The sequence below is a fragment of the Protopterus annectens genome, chromosome 16.part0, assembly GCF_019279795.1.
Source record: "Protopterus annectens isolate FY-2018-M chromosome 16.part0, PAN1.0, whole genome shotgun sequence".
NCBI classification, from domain to species: Eukaryota; Metazoa; Chordata; order Ceratodontiformes; family Protopteridae; genus Protopterus; species Protopterus annectens.
Genome location: NC_056750.1, coordinates 248,728,853 through 248,749,436, shown reverse-complemented (window position 1 = coordinate 248,749,436; position 20,584 = coordinate 248,728,853). Strand labels below are relative to the sequence as shown.

Below are 20,584 nucleotides of genomic sequence, written 5' to 3'. Positions count from 1 at the left end.
GTCATGCTCACGTACTTATGCTTAACCATAAGAAATAGTAAACAGACCGATACTCAAGGATACAGCTCAATGGATAATATTTCCCTAAAAACAAGTTCTGACTGATACCTGTAAAGCATTGAAGTCCAGATATAAATATAACAGCAGGTTATGATGTACCAACGGTATTCATTTTCAAAACCCTGCTGCCCTTGTTTACAGGTAGACATGTTACAGAAATATGTCTGTAAACTTCTTGTCTGTTTAAGCATGCTGTAGAAAAACATTTAATGCCACATTTAATTAAACATTTAATGCCACTATGCAGGATACTGATAATTTGTACAAATAATCCAAAGAGTAGAAACCAAAAAAATAGTTAGCAGGCCTCTATATTATGAACTACTGATTAAAAATCAAATTAGAGAAATAAAAACTTCATTAAAAGATCAAATCACAAAATTACCTTTGTTCAGGGTGTTTATAATTGAAGAACAGTTTTGTACATTATTAACACTGCATGGATTTAGACAAGGATGACATACTTCCTAGCTAAACATACAAATATACTTAACTGATAAGCACGTGTCCCATCTACCCCCCCCCCCCCCCCACACACACACACACAGCTGGTGGCTTCAATGGCATCCTAGCTGATCAATCTTTAAGGATGATTCTGAACAGAATACATTCACAAATTTACATAAGGCCCCTTATGGATTTGCTTCCAGTTAACGTTTGGATTTGCATATTCACTGCTAGCATAGATATCAGTCTCTCTCATACTTTTTTTAATTACTCAATAAACTTGAACCCACTACTACATTAGAAAGGCTGCTTCATATCCCATATCTTTGAAAAAGCCTTTATGTTGTACCTCAGTCAATGCGTGTTTATTTTCATGCCGTGGACCATCTACTTTGGGGCTGTTATGTACTGTGATCTTTGTGTGTTGTAATCCTCATGCCCCACAGCTCGTGTGCTAAAAATGTTATGCAATGTAGCCCTTATGCACTGTGATTCTTGCTATCTGTGAGACTTGTACGCTATGACTTTTGTACATTGCAGCCATTTTCTGCTGGGCCTCCTTATGCACTGTGATTCTTGCTATCTGTGAGACTTGTACGCTATGACTTTTGTACATTGCAGCCATTTTCTGCTGGGCCTCCTTATGCACTGTGATTCTTGCTATCTGTGAGACTTGTACGCTATGACTTTTGTACATTGCAGCCATTTTCTGCTGGGCCTCCTTATGCACTGTGATTCTTGCTATCTGTGAGACTTGTACGCTATGACTTTTGTACATTGCAGCCATTTTCTGCTGGGCCTCCTTATGCTCTGTGAAAACCATGTGCTGCAACCCTCCTGCAGTGCAGCATATGTATACACTGACCCTTATGTTGTTTATCTATTTACAATGGAACCCTTATTTATTTTTTACTTATTTACTTTTGTTGACTACATTAGTCCCACTAGGAATCAGAAGTGTAAGTGCTTCCTGTAATGTATTGTCTACTGTTCATCCTATAAAGAACAGCAACAGTGAGAGTGGCAGCAGCAGTTGAGAGAACAGTGAGATTCTACATGACTGAGTGGAAGAAAGTGAGTTTTAGGAGACCGAGACAGCCAAATAGCAACATCAGACTGTACAGGAGCTCTGATAAGAATTCAAAACAATTGGTGTTTAGCAGAATGGTTAAGGTGTTCACCTCACAGACACAAGATACAGAGTTTGATTCTTACCTTTGAGGGAAATTGTCTAGGCTTAAATGGCCTACAAAGTCAGTTAGCCTAGTACTTACCTATGAATTAGAGAAGCAATAGACAGGCTGTATGTCTGGCACTCTGTAGAGAACCTGTTTGTTTTTTTCTGAAGCACAAATTAAATATATTTAGGGTAGAAAACTTTCTTATATGTTAGTTTTGGCAGTGAATTTTGTTTCTTTCATGCAAATTTATTTATTTACTTTTGTCGCTAGTGCAAGCCAAGCATCAGTCTCCCATGGTCTACATGACCCATTCATTCCCTGCTGACTGGGAGCTGCACCCAATCTATTTGTTCCTATGGTGTAAAAGATGATCACAAAGTCAGAGGGCTTTCTTTTGTTATTCTCTATCCATATTTCCCCATCCTGTACATGTCTGTAGCATGCAAGGGAAGGCATGGAGCTGCCTTACTGTGGAATTGCCCACACCTGTGTGGGAGTCAACCAAAGCCCTTAAAGACAGCACATTTATGTGACTCTGGTCTCCAACAATGGCTCAGCCAGGAAGGCATACCTCTCAACTGTCCAGATTTTCTCAGACTGTCCAGATTTTTGCCTAATATTTTTGGTCTGTTCCTCATAAAAATTGTGGTGGTCTGTCAAATCACTGAGGATTGCAGTCAGTATATAATGTCATACATTTAAGTTACAGACTTCATATCCTTCAGGAAATGCATGCTAACTCAAATCCTGTTACTCTAACAACTTTCTAAACTTATAAGAGCAATGTTTAAAATCTTTCCCTATTTTGGGACCTTTGTCCCCCCATTATTTTAGGCTTTGTCCACATTTTGTACACTAAGAAGTTGAGAGGTATGAGTGAAGGTGAGTCTGGGTAAATGCCCAACCCTAGTCCCTTTCCCTGAATGGGCATGCTGATACAAACTGTTTAGTACCCCCCCCCCGTGTCAGCTCCTCCAGAGCTTGAGTCACTAGTCAAACTCAAGCTGTCAAGGTCATAGTCAGAGGTCCGTCCCTATGCCACAGAGCTGGGACTGACAGTGAATTTGTTTAATGCAACAAAGTTTGTACAGCTGTAGAATGCTTATAATGTAACAAATATGACAATAAAAAATGCAAAACTATTATCTTGTGGTTTAAAATAGATGTTTTGACTATAGAAAAGATTTGATGTTACTTATGCAAATAGCGGTTAATGTTATAGAAGTTAAAAAAAAAGTTTGATGCTGAGGTTATATGGACTGGGTGATGTAAAGTGTTAGTTGACCTAAAAGTGAAGAATAATCAAATTATTCATTTGGAGAATATTGTGAGCATAGTTTTTGCAGAAGGACTTTGAAGTATGCAGTGCAACCTAAATCTTGATAGTATTATATAGAATTTGGATACAGCAATGTAAAAAAAAAAATAACACAGTGAACAGTATAGAGAGAGGGGACACACCAAGCTAACATACAAACAATGTAGTAGTCAAACGCATTTTCAGTTTGCCTGTGATTTGGAAGTAAGGAAAAGGGAAAACAGACTGAGGAAGATGAGAATGTAAATACAGAAGATTTATAAAGCAAGCATGAAATTGTTACTAAAGACTGTATTAGTAATGATACTATGGTTTTAGTAACTACTCTAGCAGAACAAAAGGTCATGAGTAATGTAATGGGGACAAGAAAAAGAGGATATATCTACAAAATAAATTTGTCTTATAGACAACAAGCCCTTTTTTGGTGTTTTTTTATTTTACTCAAACGTTATTTTATTCAGCAGTCATGATGCAGAAGAAACAACATGTTCCTTGTACTAATTTCACATACAATACAAAACTAAAGAAAGTGATCAGTAGCATACTCTATCTTAATCTTAAACAGAAAAATACATTATTTATTTATTTTATTTTAAATTTGTTTACCGGGAAGATCCATCTGGGCCAAGGACCCATTTTCAGCGGAGGCCCGGGGATAAAAGCTCCAAAAAGAAATTTACAAATAACCATATATAACAGTAATAAAGATAGTCCACTAGATAGTCCAACAGTAATAAAGGCAGGCCACTTTCAGTTTGTTATTAACATATATCAAACTTGTCAAGTGCTCTCATTATGGGGACTCATCCCCAGTTTATACTACTAAAGTTCCCATGTTTTCTTGTTCACCCATCTGCCAATTCTTATTCTGATCTTTGTAATGGTTATTTAAACTCTGTGTCCCAACTTAATAAGATCTCTTGCCAATTTTATTATGTATCCTCATATCTAAGTAATTACTAGCTACAGATCTTCCTTAATGTTTTCCAGCCTAGAGCATCTGCACAATATATGCAGCCAGTCTCCGAAATCCTGCATCTCATACCTCCAGCATGCCACACACTAACAGGGGGAAAGAGCTTGTGTAGTCTGTTAGGGATGCAAAAATAATGATGGAGGTTTTTCCAGGTAAAAATATTCTGAATTTCCTAAACTTAGTTGCTTAGTGAGGGGCCAAGTATATACATCTCTTCATTTTCTGGGAGTCAAAACTCTACCAAGTCTTGACATCCAGTTTTCTCTTAATATGTCAGCTCATCACCTGAAATTGTTTGTTATTATACTGTAATGCCCACTCATTAGTCCTTTATTAGAAACCCTTTCTGCTCTTGATTCAACAAAAGTCAACAAGATCTAGTCTGCCACTGTGTGCCAATGGAATATGGACTCTTTTATATTCCCTTATTAATCCCATACTTGTAAACCTATCATGTCACTCCACTCTGTGGTATTCATCCCTCTCAACTTCATAGCACAAAAATCTGGACAAAGTCTAAAGTAATGGGGTGATAAAGGCCTAAAAATAGGAACATATTTTAAATGTTACTCTTATTAACTTAAAAAGTTGCTAGTATAAGAGGGTTTGTGTTGGCATGCATTTTTGAAGGATATGAAGTCTGAAACTTAAATGTATGTCATTAATTAGTGACTTTAATCCTCAGTGCTTTGCGAGAAAACTACACATTTTATGAGGAAAAGAACAAAAATATGAGGCAAAAATCTGAACATTCAGTGAAAGTCTGGACATTTAAGAGGGATGGTGGTATTATTTTACTTCTTACCAGGGTTTTGAAAATAGGGTCTTTGCTGGAAGAAAGTTTTGTTATGTAAAGGTGAACAAAACACCTCTACTGCAAAAGGTGCTAGCATTACAAAGAGAAATGAACATTTAGAAATATTATGAAGATAAAAACAGTAGGGGGTGACTAGAATGTGATGTTTAAAGGTAAGGTCTCAGTTGTGAAGATTATTTGTTGAAAATTGGATTAAAACACGTGTCTGTGATGCTGTATGTTTGTTAGATGATTAATTATTACAGTGGGGACAAACTGAGACAATATATGCACTGCTTATAATACACCCAAAAGGGGAAGAATGCTCTGAGATTCTAATGATAACACATAGAAGAATGAGAAATAGATGTCGTTGTTGTATGTCCTGGGAGGGCGGCCACGGTGGTGCAGCGGTTAGCATTGTCACCTCACAGCAAGAGGTTCTCCGGTTTGATTCTCGGCTGGGGTGCCTTCTGTGTGGAGTCTGCATGTCCTCCTTGTGGTTGTGTAAGTTTCCTCCGGGTGCTCCGGTTTCCTCCCACATCCTAAAGACATGCAGTAGGTGGATTGGACACTCTAAATTGGCCCTAGGTGTGTGTGTGTGTGTGTGTGTGTGTGTGTGTGTGTGTGTGTGTGTGCCTTCTGTGGAAGGTTGGGTGCCAGGCTGGCAACTTGACACTATAAAACTTCACTGCCAATCATGAGTGGACAGATGATCTGCTGTGGCGACCCCTAACTGGGAAAAAGCCAAAAGAAGAAGAAGAAGTTGTATGTCCTGGGAGATTTGTTATATTAGACATCTCCAGTAATGGGAAGGTGGTTAGAACTGTGTGCACTTATGCAGAAACAGTACCCTCTTCACAAAAGATTGTTAGATAATCTGAAACTTTTTTCTTCAAAAGACGAGACAACAATTAACAGCTGATTTAAAAGCATGGTCTGCAGCTTTCAGCAGGGTGAGACTTAGTGAAGATATAAAACAGTACTCATGCAGAAATGGATCTTTGAGGCATTCCTGCTACAATTTGTTGTATCTAGGAAAAAAATCCCTTACACACACACACACACACACACACACACACACACACACACACACACACACACACACACACACACACACACACACACACACACACAGTAGATAGAAAAAGTGTACACACCCTTGTTAAAATGCCAGTTTTTTGTGATATAAAAAAGTGAGACCACAATAAATCATTTCAAAACTTTTCCTACATTTAATGTGACCTATAATCTGCACAATTCAGTTGAAAAACAAACAAATCTGTTAGGGGAAAAAATATAAAAAATAAAAAATGTACAATAAGCTGGTTGCATAAGTGTGTACACCCTTAAACTAATACTTGGTTCGCAGGATTGCCATTTCTGGGTAAAGACTGCAGTAGTATGTCAATGCATTTTCTTGGTAATCTTGAAATAGAAAGGTTGTGTATATGGTTCTGATGGTGATGACATGGGCACATAAGCTGGGGATGGAGTGGGGCTAGTATTAAACTCTGCTAGAAGGTTGGAGGCAGTTAAGTTCAAGATTTTTTTGGACATATTTGATATCCTGCAGCTGACCACCGGGTATTCCCGGGGCCTCTCCTTGTCCACCAGGTCTACTGACTCTGACTTAGCCTCCCTTGGACTAACTCCAACCTATGTTTGGGGTTGGTGAGATCAAAATACCTAGGACAATACCATACTGTTGCCAAGGAGTGATTTCTTTTACATTCCCACCTCAGACTGCCTAGTAACACCTTGAGTGTGGACATTTCTCCACTGCTAACTTTCTGCAGGGACTAACCTCAGCAGGACTGCCCAGCACACACACAGACAGTACAAGCGCTGTTGTTTCCCAGTCTCCAATGAGGAAATCAGCAGTGTGAATGTGTCCTCAGCACATGCACCCCCCCCCAGGATGGGAACACCCATTGTCCTTGCCTGTACTATCAAGTTCTGAAGCCACTAATCAGACCCAGACCACCAGTCAGGGCTTTATGCCTGTATGTCACAAGTGCAGGTGGAACATTGTTTTTTTTGTGTAGCCAGGTGAATGATTTGCCTCTTTCCAGAAATGTCTAGGAGCAGAGAAAGAATAGATTTGTTGATTGTTTAGCTAAATGGCTTTAGATCTCTTGACTGTTTTTTTTTAGCTTTGTTGCATAAATGTTTAGATTTGTTGGGGTCACTTGTGAAATTAAACTGTTGCTAGGCTTTCCAAGCATTGTCTCTTTCCTTGAGAAGATGCTGGAGTTCAGGAATTAGCTGTGTTAGATGTTTAGCTTTGCAAAATCTAAATTTCTGTGGAAGGAACAGATGTATGTGGCACAGTGTTTCTGTAAGAAACGTGGCTGCCTCATTGACAGTGGTGATGATACATATTAATGGATAGTTTATATTATTACTACTGGTGTTCTCAGCATGTTGTCAGATTGCTGGGGGTTTGGAAGTGGAATAAAAATGGTAAGAAGTTGTTTCTTTTTAAGGAGCAAGTCAATGTAATGGGAGGCTGAATAAATATGAAGATGTCTGGGAGTGTGTTAATCTTACTTGTCTGATGAAGTCTGGTGGGTTGTTTGATATGCTGGTAGATCTAAAGATTGGGGAAAAAGCTGTTAAGGTCATTTTTACGGTACTGCAGGAAGTTGGTATTGAGGTCCCCTAGGATTAGAACATTCTTTCTAGAGTAATTGTGAACTAAGAGGGAATGTATAAGATTTCTGAAATATGTGAGTGAGATGTATGTAGGTAATAGACTACATCCAATGTCTGCAGTATGTGAGGGAGACAGGTTGTGAGTAAAAGACCACAGCTGCTGTCAAAAATGAGTTCCAGCTGTAACGAGAGATTTAGGATTAGCCAATGTAGCCTGATTTCATCTTTTGTAGAACAGTTATCAACTTTGCCCTAGTTTATTGCACATTTAGTGAGGAGCATATACTGCCTATCCTGGTTCCAGTTTTGTTAAAACATGTGATGTTGTAGTTATTGAAATAGGTGAGTAAGTATCTGATTGGAGTTTGGGTCACATTTTGATCAGTGCATTGATGTCTGCATTGTGCTGCATGAGTCACACATGGGCATGACTTAGTCTGAAGACAAGATAGTTAAAAAATTACAAAGGAGAGATAGAGGTACACAATTCATGTGGATTGGGTAATATTTGCAGACAGGGATAGTGTGATATAAGCTTGCTTGCTAGTTATGGTTCTTTTGTAGGGTATTAACAATAGTTGATATAATGCTGATATATTTTAAAGACAGATTTTATTGGTAGATGGAGGAGAGAGGGTTAAATTCTTGTAGTATATAATTAGTGTGGGAGGCAGTGGAATTATTGTCAGCAGAAATAATAGAGACTGAGGTTTAGAATTAATTGATGGAGTATGACTCGAATATACTCACTGTTTGCACACTGCTCTGAGGAGGATGGTAAGAGTGGGAACTGTTCATGGTAATTGCTTAGGGGGAGTTACTATGAGTGCATCATCCTATACGCCAATGACATTCCCGGGGATTCAGAAAGAAACCCACCCCTCGGGTTAACGGCTGCAGTAAAAAGGCTGTGTTTCTGTGATGCTGTATTTTGAAATTCAGAGATGCATTTACTGCAATGAGGAAATACGTCATTACTGGCTAATTTGCATATCTATGAATCACTGTTAACTACCGTAAGTGCAGATCAGTACTTTCCTGTGGTAGTTAACAGTGGCAGCAGAAGCATAATTTTAGATCAGATACTCCCCATTCACTCTCCTACAGACAGTTACACATATTGAAACATTAACACACGAACACACCCACCCCACACATATACACACACACACACACACACACACATTACCCCATGCCTGTCCCTGTGTTGTCAGAATGTACCAGATGTCTCCTTTTGCTGCCCTCGTAAATCACAGATAATTACTAGTGACTTTCTAACTTTGTAGGAGGAGCAACTAAAATCTGTCCATGATTGTGTGACACCACTAATTTTGACTTTGTCTTTGTTTTAGCACTATAAGTTTGAGAGGTATGCCTAATGTTCCCTGCCCTCTGTCTTGTATGTCAAGAACTGTTGCAGGCACTGAATAACAGCCAAGATTCTCAGTATATGTTAAAAAACCTGTTGCATTAATTAGTGCAGCTGGTTAATGCTCAGGTTTATTGCAGCAAGAGTTCAAATCCTTTTACCCCTTTGTAGTTGTCTTTAAAAAAATGTTTTCTTTTTGTTTATTGAATCCCCAGTATTTAGTGATGGCAGAGAAGACTAATATCCTCTGTGTTGACATGGGAAGTTAAGGGGCTGGAATCCCTTTTAGTGCCTTGAAGGCTTACTCTTTATACTATCCCTGGTGTCTAGTGGTTCGCTTCACAATGCTATTTTTATTTTTAATTAAGTGACTTTAGGGCATACTATATAGACTATCCCTGGTGGGGTCTATATCAGTTTGTCGAATGCTTAATTAAGTGATTTGCTATTCAGCAAAGCTAATTCAGTGAAAGCTCAATTAGGCAAATTACCGTTTAAGCAAGAATTTTCCAAGGGGAAAGGACTTGGTTGGCCATTATCGTGAATTTGCCCTTTTCCCACTGTAGTGCAATCTTGGAGCTGGTATATTTAGTTGGGGGGTGCGGGGGTGAAGACCCCCACTTTGCAAAGTTTAAAATTTTGTTGTGTTTGTTATAGTTGGTAGCTGGCCCACAAGTTATTTTCTCTTCAAATATTTTTACTGAAATGTTTGTACGCTTAATTGAGCTTTCACTAAATTGGGTTCGATGAACAGTGATTTGCTCTATCAATTGTTCGACAAAGTGATCGAGACCCTCCCTGGTGCCCAGTGTTTTCCCCATCTCATTTATGTTTAAGTGCCATTAAGGCATGAGATGTTATTCCTGGTATCTAGCATTCCTCCATCCCCATCATGTTTAAGTCCAGTTAAGGTATGAGAAGTTATCCCTGGTGTTTAGTTTTCCCCCTGACTACATCTGTAGGGTTATCCCTGGTCTAGTAGTCCCCCCAGCCCACATCTATAAGGTTATCTCTAGTCACTAACGGAGCCTCTGACCCAAAGTTGCATGGTTTGCTCATTAGCTTAAGGATGTATATAAACACACACACACACTAGTGAGGGAGGGCACATTGCTAATCAGCATATGCCTATGCCTAGGAATGGCTCATTAGCGTTTAGCAGGGCTGCAGGGTCAGCCCACCATGGTCACTCATCACTCAGCTGTTACACTCAGTCCTTGCTCATCTTCAGCAGGGTCCTCACAAATAATATTTTCTTACGTTTGCACCAAATCTAACTGCCTTCCATTTTTTTTTAGAAAGAATGGCATCTAGTAATCTTGTTTCTAATTTTTTGTTTAAATAGTGAAAAGTCTTTAATGATCCACTGTTCTGCTGTCTACAGAGTCCCACTGCATTGGCTCCAGATGAAGAGGCTCAAACAACAGAAGCACGATCATTTCCCCTCACCTGCTGGAACTTCTTAGTTTCACCCAAAGCCTGTTCACTGTCCTAGAAAGTCTTATTGCCACCCAGAAAAGCTACCTTCAGTATAGCAGGATACAATAATTTGCATTTTAAACCAATGGCTTTGCACTCCCTGATGGAGGGGAGAAACTTAATTCTCTGCTGTCTCTTGTTGAGAGGGTAATCCTTCTCTGTGTACAATGTTGATGAACCCATGTTCAGCATTTTGCCTTTCTGCCATAATTTTGTAAGTAAGATTTACTTTAACTGATAATTTTAGAATTTAACAACCGTGGCTCTGGGACAATTTTGTCTAGTACCATTCAGAGCAAACATTCTGTGAGCTCTGTCACTTAGTGTTTCATCTTTCTTTTATAGCATTCCAGTTATTAATTTGTTGTTCCAGTTATTAATTTGTTGCCTTATCTAACGATTGAAGTCTGCTCCTTCTGCTCTCTCTGGTATAGCCACAAAGTGCAAGTTTTCCCTTCTCGCCTTGTCTTCTACTTTGGTCAGCTTGGCATTACATCTTGGAAAAAGTACTTCCAATTCTGCCATCTATGTTTTGTATTCACCTCCGACTCTTGCAAAATAACCATTTCATCTGATTGTTTATTTCTTCAGTTGCCTCCAGTTTCTTGTCATTGGCATATTTGTAATCTTACAAGGAATTACTGATTTTAAAAATTTCTGATCGAATCTGTTTAGCATTTTCTTTGATACTACTAGTGGCCATTTTATCAGAGAGCCTTGCCATGTAATTGGTCTGTACTTGGAATGTTTTGTTTTTGGATTTAGTTAACTTTCCTTTTTTTATGTTACTTTGCCAGTTTTTTAGAAAACATTCATCCAATGCAAGCAATGCCGATAAGATAAATGGGGGAGGGAGGGGCAGTTATTTTATCGGTAGAGTGGTGAATTTAACATTTTTATTCTTTCCTATAGTATGAGAGTTAGGTTCTGTGACTAAATCAGTCTGCTGTGTCACTATGCCAGAAACCTGAGAGTCTTTGAAATAAACATACTCATCCAGTGCAAAAGAGGGCCAAACTAACAATAAAATAACGACAGTATGATATAAATGAATCCACTAGACCCAATAGCAATAACAAGCGGTAACTATAAGCTTCTTGAGATGATACTAACAAAGAGGTTACGCACTCTCTACAAATTCATTCAGTATTAGTAAGTGAACGCTCCAGCACTTGTACTGTTCTAATACTCCAGCAAACAGGCAAACCTGCTGCATATTCCTATTAGTACAAGAAGGTATTTGTATGCTTAGAGCACATATTCCTGCTTGAACTTACCATAATAGACTGCAGCCTTGTACTCATTTCCAGCTAAGCAGAAGCAGCAACTCAAAAGTTCAATAAAGTTCAAAAGTACTTACTAGGCTATTGATCTGTGAGGGCCTTAAAGAAGGCTAGGTTTACATTCCAGTTCTAGTTTTTAGCCCTTATATTTTGTGAATGGTAACTCAGAGGTGGGAAGAACAAGGAACTGTTGGGGCATTTACTCGTTTTCCCTATGCATGAAAGAAGAATTTTGCTTTATGTGGAGTGGAAGAAAGTTCAAAAGAAGAGGGCCTCTCTGTGATTCATACCTTTTCTTCCAAAATAATTGATTTAAGTTGCAAAATCCCTTGACTGGATTTTCATCTACCATTAGACTTGCAACTGTGTAACAGATTGGATAGGATAGGGTCTGCTGAGACTCTGTATGAAAGGGAGGGGTCACCTCTTAGTAGTCTGTATGATACCGAGTACAGTGACAAGGTTCTGAGAAAGTCTAAATAGTTTTTGTGATGTACAGCCTTGATTTTGTTTTTTTTTTTTTTTTGTGAGAAAGTGTTGTGGTCATTCCACTTATGGCAAGTGTTTGAACAGTTACATACAAAATGGGGCATTATATTCAATGATCAGCCTGCTGAGATTAGAGTACAGTGGAATAATTACACTCCTGGACCTGGACACCACACCTTTAGATAAAATCTGTGCAATGAAAAAAGATTTCCTTACAACAGTGGAGATGTAGTAATCAAAAGACAGTTCATTGTCAACATAGATTCCCAGATGGCTGAATATGGGATCTACTTTCACAGGTGTGAATATAATTTTGCATTCAGCATTTATTTTAGTAATAGAAGCTTTGTATATCAGGATTTCACCATAATGTTTTTTTTTAATTTCCTGTCAGAATTACTTCTGATGGGGGAAGATGTATCTATGCAGCTATTTACAAGTGCATAGAATTTGGACGTAGCATTTATGCAGCTATTTACATGTGCATAGGATCTGGCAAGTATATGATTCTGTATAAGCAGTAGAGTTATCAAGATGGAAGGGTCTTTGAATTTAGCCAAGTCATCATCCAGGTTTAGTAGATTAGCCTTGACATAATCTCTGAATACCTAGGCATTGGGATATGCTTCCTGCTTCAGTCTTTAGGTGAATGTGACTGATATGTGGTCTGGTTTGACCAGGGAGGAAGTCACAATTGGTGGGGAAGGAATGCTGAACCATATCGGTACAAACCAAGATCAGGATTTTATTGCCCTTGGTTAGGGTGTGCACTAACTGGTCCAAAGAGTTTGCAATGATGAAGTCCAGAAATTTCTGGACATACATGTTTGAGAATGCTTGTTTCTTAGTTAAGGGAAGGGTAGCTGAAGTCTCCTTGAAGGATGATGTTTGGCTTAATGCACAGGGACTTCATACAGGTTAGGTACGAGATATGACTGAGGGGAACATAGAAGGGGTGTTATAGTGAGATATGATATGACAAGAAGTTTTGTTAACAGCAAGTTGGAATTTGAGGAGTTTCAAGTAATTAGTTATCTAATGAGTACTGAGGTGATTTTTTTTTAAGACTATGGATACACTAACTCCTTTATTGCCCTCATCTAATGTGGTGAGCTTGAATATGTGGTAGGCATTGAAATCCTGCACTGATGGAGTGTTCTTATTGGTTTTAAATGAGGTATCTGTGATGATACATATATTAATGTTTTCCAGGGTAAGTAGTGTTTGACGGGAGAGGAGTTTTTGTTAAGGCTCCTAGCATTTCTCAGCAATGCACTTATATTATCCAGACTATATATTGTTATGCTGGAAACGTGCTATGAGGGTGGGAATATTTTAGCCAATAGGTAGCGGGCTAGGAGCAGGGCTTCTCCCAGACTGATTTTATATTTTATATATATATATATATATATTATCCATATATATAAATATATGGATCTACTTTCAAATATCGAAATAGCAAAATCCAGAACTACACAATCTCAAGACCACAGTGTCTCCACTCCTATGGAATGCTTATGATATCGACACTCAAAATATCAAAACTAAAGAAGCAAAACCTAACCTTCCTGCCCTTTACTACTACAAAATAAAAACAAACAGCTATCTACTTCTCTATGTTAAGCTGGGGGTCAAGCCACTCTGCACTTCCACATGGGAGGCTATGGCCCCCACACCCCCTGCTACTTAAATATATCAACTCCAAAACCACACTACAGTGAAGAAGATGGTAAATATACTGTTCCATGCTGTATGGCTGCAAATCTACACTAACACTTACACCAATGTATTTTTATATATACTGTCCAGTCCACATAGCACACTTACCCTTCCACTGGAGAAACTGGAACATCTATTCCAAACCTCGTACAACTGCATACAAACCCAACAGAGCACAACCTCTGACCTTAACAGCTGCCATACCTTTTTAATAAACAACTACGTAACCTTAAAGAAATACCGTACCATTTGACAGCATGCTGCACAACTATTACCTTCCTTTCGGCATTTCCAATGTTGATAATGTCAACATTTGGAAACTTAGATTTTCGACATTGTGGTCATGAAATTGTGTAGTTCGGGATTTTGGTATTTTGATATTTGAAAGTAGATCGAAATATATATATATATATATATATATATATATATATATATATATATATGGAACTCCCTTGGAATGACATCACAAGCCAAGCCAGTTGTTGAAATCAATAACCTTTTGTTTGCATTGCGGCATAATTCTTGGCAATAGTAGAATGCAGCTCAAGGCAGGTTCATATGTTCCTCAGACACATATTCCTATAGCTTCATCATGTCTCTCTTCATACAGTCCAGGAAGGTATGACTCAAAGTTGTTTACACCCTTGTGCACCTGTTAGGCATCTGACCATGACCATCTCCTTGCACAGCCAGGTGAATGGTGAATGGTGTGCCTCACTATGGTGTCACCTGTGACTAGGATTTTGGATTGTGTTGATGTTTGCCTCATGAGCTTTTGAGCTGAGTCAATCTGACTTTTAGATGTGTGTTTCATGGTTGCTGCTGTCTGTTTTTTCTGTTTCTAAGGTTGCTGAGGGTACATATTTCTTAGGTTATATTTAGGAGGCCTCTGTGGTTTAGCCATGTTAGTTTTATGAGTCTCAACATATGCTGGTCTATGTGTTTGGCTTGAACTTTATCGTTTGTATGGTTTAATGTGGTGTGCTGTTGTGTGGTACTGACAAATGTACATTTTATTTGAAAAGTTTTTGTGTGAGGGCTTTACTCCAATAACATTATATAACTATAACTCTCATACATTGTGACAGTTTAAGTATTAGGTGGTTGTCATTAAAGTAACATTGCACTAAAACTTATAAATGTACAGTTCTTTGGGCAAAGATGTAGACAAAGAACATGAAATGCATAGTGGTGCCTTGCAGAACTCAAGCAAATTGACATAAAGCACTTTACCCATTAAGAAGTCACTACAAAAAAAAAACAAAAAAAAAAAACAAAGAATAAAATATCATAAAAACACCATTCTTAAAAAATAAGTAAACAGCACACATCAATGTCTCAAAGAAAATCTGGAAGCATTTGAACTCTTGTAGAAAAAGCCACATAAACAAAAACAATCACCATACAACACAATGGTACAATTAATTCCAACATGCAAAAAGTGTCCTATCAGCTACCACAAGAACTATGTGCAATTCTCCCAATAACACAAACAGCATATAGTAACTGCATGGATTTCAACAGAAACTTCACTCACGTGTGTGAACTTTGCAAGCCATCCTTTCATTTACAATAAAAAGCAACAGCATTGTTTAAATCAGTAAGTTATTAGACAAAAAAAAAAAAAAAACATCTCACCAAGATATTGTTGAACTTAAAACTTGGATCAGACTTTTTCACAAAGGCCCTAACACACATATCAAGTCTTTCCATTATGATTGGAATGTTCTTGTAACAAACAAGCATCTATTATTCCCCTCACAAAAACAAAAAGCAGACAACCTTGTTGGGAATTTCTGTTTTCCTTTCCTCATGCAGTACTGTTCAAATAAAACTCACCAAAATATCAGATAGCAGTCCAGAGTACACAACAACCTCAAACAAAACCCACCAAAGTAGCACCCAAAGTACACAGAAGAATGAACGACATATCAGCAATATGAAGCTCAATTTGCAAAATCAGGACTGTGTTTTTACAAGGGGGTAAGCCCCGTCCACCTTCAATTTTGCGGGTGAGGAAAGGATTGGAGTCCCACATCTCCACTGCTCTTATATATTTAGTTTGCATAAGCCCAACAGCGTACCTTCTCAAAGACAGAATATACAATTATTGGGACAGAGAGTAGGGCTTGCCCCCTGCAAAAGCACACCACATATTGCAGATCTGGATTTACATTGCAGGTGTGTTAAGTCAATGTGTTCTGAGTTGGCCTTTATATCTTGTTCAGTGTTCTGTAATCCATGATGCAGACATTGCTGAGGACTAGAAATATCCATTCCATCCACAGAAGCAAAACTGCTGTAAAATGCCTGCATGGCATATACAGGAACATCTAGATTAATATGGTATATGATCAAGAAATCAGTATCAGCTTAGAGGAGAAATCAACACAGCAATATTGCAGGCTGTTTATCAATACTTTATATAATAGTATGAGCAAAGGCATCATTACAAGCCGCATCTTGTAGGGACACCAATACGTTTCATGGCTTAAGATACTTAGGGATGCACTTTCATCCAACATTACCAATCAGAATACACAGGGATGAGCTCAGAAGTAGAATTACCCATCACTTAATTGTGACCTGGAAGAATCTGTGTGTCATACTCAGAATTACTCACTACTCACTCACTCACTCACTCACTCACTCACTCACTCACTCACTCACTCACTCACTCATTCCCTAATTCAGTCCCTCCCTCCTTACCTCACTCACTCACTCATTCCCTTATTCAGTTACTCCCTCCTTACCTTACTCATTCACACATTCATTCGCATACTCACTCACTCACTCACTCACTCACTCACTCACTCACTCACTCACTCACTCACTCACTCACTCACTCACATCAACATTTTTACTCCATTCAGTTCAGAACTTCTTTGGTGTACCCTGATTTATATAACATCTGTATGGCTTTTTTTCTCTCAACCATGTTCATTTGAGTATGTTACCATTTTCAAATATCACATTATATCTCCATAACAAATTCGTACACTGTTACCTTTAAGGAGATGTTTGCTATTTGTCTGTGTAACAAGCACTTATTATCATTGCTCATAGTTTTCTCCCTAACTTTATCACTTCTGTGTTTATTGCTGCTTGTGAAATTTGTACTTACATTAGTTGTACTAATATGTACTTCTTCCCCCTGGGATGCCTCATTACCATTCAGTATGACCGCAGGTCCAGCCCTTAGTGGTGCTATATGTCTTTGTGTTGAATGACTTTGCGACACTGTGGAAGTGTGCTTACTGAAGAGCAAAAAGGTATTGTGATGTGTACTCTGCTGAATATGTGCTGTGGTACCTTCATGAAAGCAGTATCTGCATTTATCTTCTCATCTGGCCAGATTGTAAATGAAAAGAGTCCTTAGATTAGCTGGTAATAAACTTAAAAGAAATTCTGACCTTCTTGTATTTTGTACTGATTAGACCCATCATTGAGTCAGATCAAGAAATGTGAAAGACCTCGGAGGTTTTTAGAAAGATCATGGGCTTAAAAGACCTGCACTACCTGGAAAAGACTGGAGGCTTTATCTCTATACTCAGTATCATATAGGCTCCTTAGGGGTGATTTGCATCTTGTTTATAGGGATGTACAGGGTCCAGTAGTCCAAGAACTCTTATACCTCCATAAATCAAACAGTCCAGCTAACACTAGGGCAGGAGATCTATTTTATTTATTTACACTTTGTTGACCAGGTCAGTCCCCCTAAGATTTGAGCATTTATTCACTGGAGACCCAAATTGGTATTTATGCTACTAGGTAAAATTTGGACAGGACATTTCGGGACTTCCCTTACCCATCGTTGTGGGTGAGACCCATTCTGCATGAGTGCTTCCTGTTTCCATTCCAGGCATGGAAATGGCCCAGAGAAACAGGGAGGCAGCTGGAGAGAAATGGAGATAATAGAGTAGTGAGAGAAATGGAGGAGAAAACTAATATCCAGACTGGAGGATGTGTGTAGCATTCTGAGTTGTTTCAAAGAAATGTTATGGAGATAGGTCGGCAAATGATGGATGTATAACTACAGCCCTTCAGTCAGAAGGGTTGCAGAATGATTTACTTAAAGAAACAGTGATGTAGATTGAGCCAGAAAATGCAAGAGATATTTCTGGGGGGGGGGGGGCATTACGAAGAAAATACAAAAGGAGGATGCAAAGACAATTCTGAAGAATAGTGGTGACATGGAAAAGAAAGCATGTGCAGAGAATGTCAAAGAAAGCAAAAGGTGAGTAGCAGAAATGAAAGAAGCAGAAAAAAATGAACAATGAGTATGTGGTAAGGATTCAAAGTAAAGAAGACAAAGGAATGGACAGAGGTGAAGTCTGGGACAATTTAATAGCTCTATTGGGTATAAAACACATGAGGTAAGACCATTTATTCTTATTAACAAAGAGACAGTTTGTGACATTATATCTGAGAATGTTTTTTCAATGGGAAATTTTCTTGGAGAATATGAAAAAAGATTAACCCAACAAATCTTTATGTGATAAAAGCCCTTGACAGGGAAATAAAAAAGGACATTTAAAAACTTTGTGTAAAGAAGTACTGGACATTGGAAACGTTTATGATAAAAAGGGTTTAAGGACTGGTGGATATGATGGTAATATTAAGTTAAATCTAGAAGGAGAAAAAGATATACATATACAAAGCCTGATAAATGTGGAGGAGAATAGGGATGTCATAAAATACTGGGGACAACTCAAAGCATATTTTGTGGAAAAGGACATTTGAAAAGTAACTGTGATAAAAGAAAATGTTATATTTGTGGGGAAATAGGACATGATGCAAAAATGTGAATTGAAAGGTTATAAATGTAACAAAATTGGGCATTTATGGATGGAATATAAAAATGAAAATAAGAGTAAGGAAAAAATAAAAAGAAAATGAGCAAAGAGAAAAATGTTAGAAGTAGTAGAAACAGAAGAAAAAATATTAAAGAGGACATAGAAGGTGGCCCTGAAATAAGTGATGAAGACAAACTGAGAGATAGTAAAAGAAAAAAGAATCATATTGGTAAAAGGATAAACGACAGACAAAGAAAATTTAAAGGCATAAGCACAAAAGAAAAAAGAGAGGAAATGGACGAAAAATAACATATACACCTAATGGGTAGAGAATAGTATAATGGTTAAGGTATTTGGCTCACAGACACAGGGTACAGTGTTTTATTCTCACCTTTGGAGGGAAATTGGCTAGGCACAAAACAGTAAAGTAAAACAAACACCACTAAAGTGGTTAAATGTCTCCAAACCTGTAACTAATACAAAATAATAAAACATTGAGCACTTTCATTCGTTAGTTTTTGGAACTTTATCTGAGTAGTTTATTTAGCTTATTGTTCAAAATGTGTTTCTTTTTATGCATGAAAGACCAAAACAGTCCTGACAGCATGAATAAATGCACATAATTATGATATTAAGAAGCAGCTACTGACTAATGCACTATATAAGCATACATTACGTTGTAATTCCAGTTCATTTCTGCTCTGAGTGATTGAACAAGTTGATCAGAATTTGAGGGGTGGACAATGGGAAAACATAATGGAACACAGAGAGCTGCTTTGGCAGTTAAGGTTAAATGCAGGTCCACACAGGATTAAATGAAGTGGTCTCCCTAGTACCTGTATTAAAATTAAGGGCAGCAAAACTTTAGTGAGTTTTTCTATTAATTCATTGCAAGTTCATTTCAATGTATGGTTTATGAAGTTTATAAATATTTAAAACATTTTTGTATTTTAGAAATATTTCTATGAATTATTATTACTCAAGATATAGATGTTTTAAGTATTTATAGTTAATGATAATATATATAATATTTATATGCATTTTTCAGATATATTGCTGTTAGTTGCAAGTTGTTGACTTTTACAAATTTCTTTACACTTATTTAAGCATTTGGACATTGATTTGGTCTCCATTAAGGGAAAAGAAGTGACATAATTTGATCTACCAATTCAATTGGTGCTTAGGTTTTAAAAGTGGTAATTGCTTTTCAGTTTCTTTTCTGATGAAGTCTCTGAGATGAAAGTGCTTAACCAATAAGCTATTCCAAACTATTGATTACTACTGGTGCACCTTGGAGTGGTCAATGAAGTACAATTTTGGTTATTGGTAAAGTTTGTACCTCTACATCACAGTTTTGTGGTTATTAATATATAAAATATGTACAGGAATAAAAGGAGAAGTAAGAAAGCATGGAATGAAGAAGAAAAGAGATTAGTAATACAGTTATGGAAAGATCATATTTCTATGAAAACATTTTTATAAAAGTTGCTCTGAATGACTGATGATATTTAAAGAAAAATATAAAATATTTTTACAGTGGCTATATGATATGAGAAAAGTACAGACATTAAATATAAAAGAACATATAATGATGCACTGGAAGATTTACAACATTAAAGAAATCAAGAAAACATGCAGTTATATAAGCAGATATTTTTACAAAGAAAGAAGAAATATCACGTTACTTAAGCAGATTAGTAAAGCAAGATGGTAGTCTATTGAGATAAATAAATGTAAAGGGAGAAATAGAAAGAACTCAGGAAAAGATTATGAATAGTGTAGTACGATATGTACAAGAAACATACAAAGAAAAAAGTAGGTAGTGAAAAACATAGAAAGTAAAAAGATAACAGAAAGAGAATAAGGAGTTGGAAAAGGAAATTTCTTTATATGAGCGAGATAAAATATTAAGACAAGTAAATATAGATACTGTTGCAGAACAACATGGAATAAGGTATGAAATGTATTAAAAAATTAAGGTATTTCAAAAATATTTTAAAGATTTTGAATGGT

The 20,584-nt window shown here is 37.4% G+C and overlaps 1 protein-coding gene across 1 annotated transcript in view; it reads right to left on the bottom strand.

Annotated features, from left to right (window-relative positions):
* The window catches only part of LOC122790852 (protein-glutamine gamma-glutamyltransferase K-like), a 346,859-nt gene that overhangs the window by 239,572 nt on the left and 86,703 nt on the right, over positions 1 to 20,584 (bottom strand). The window lies entirely within an intron of this gene.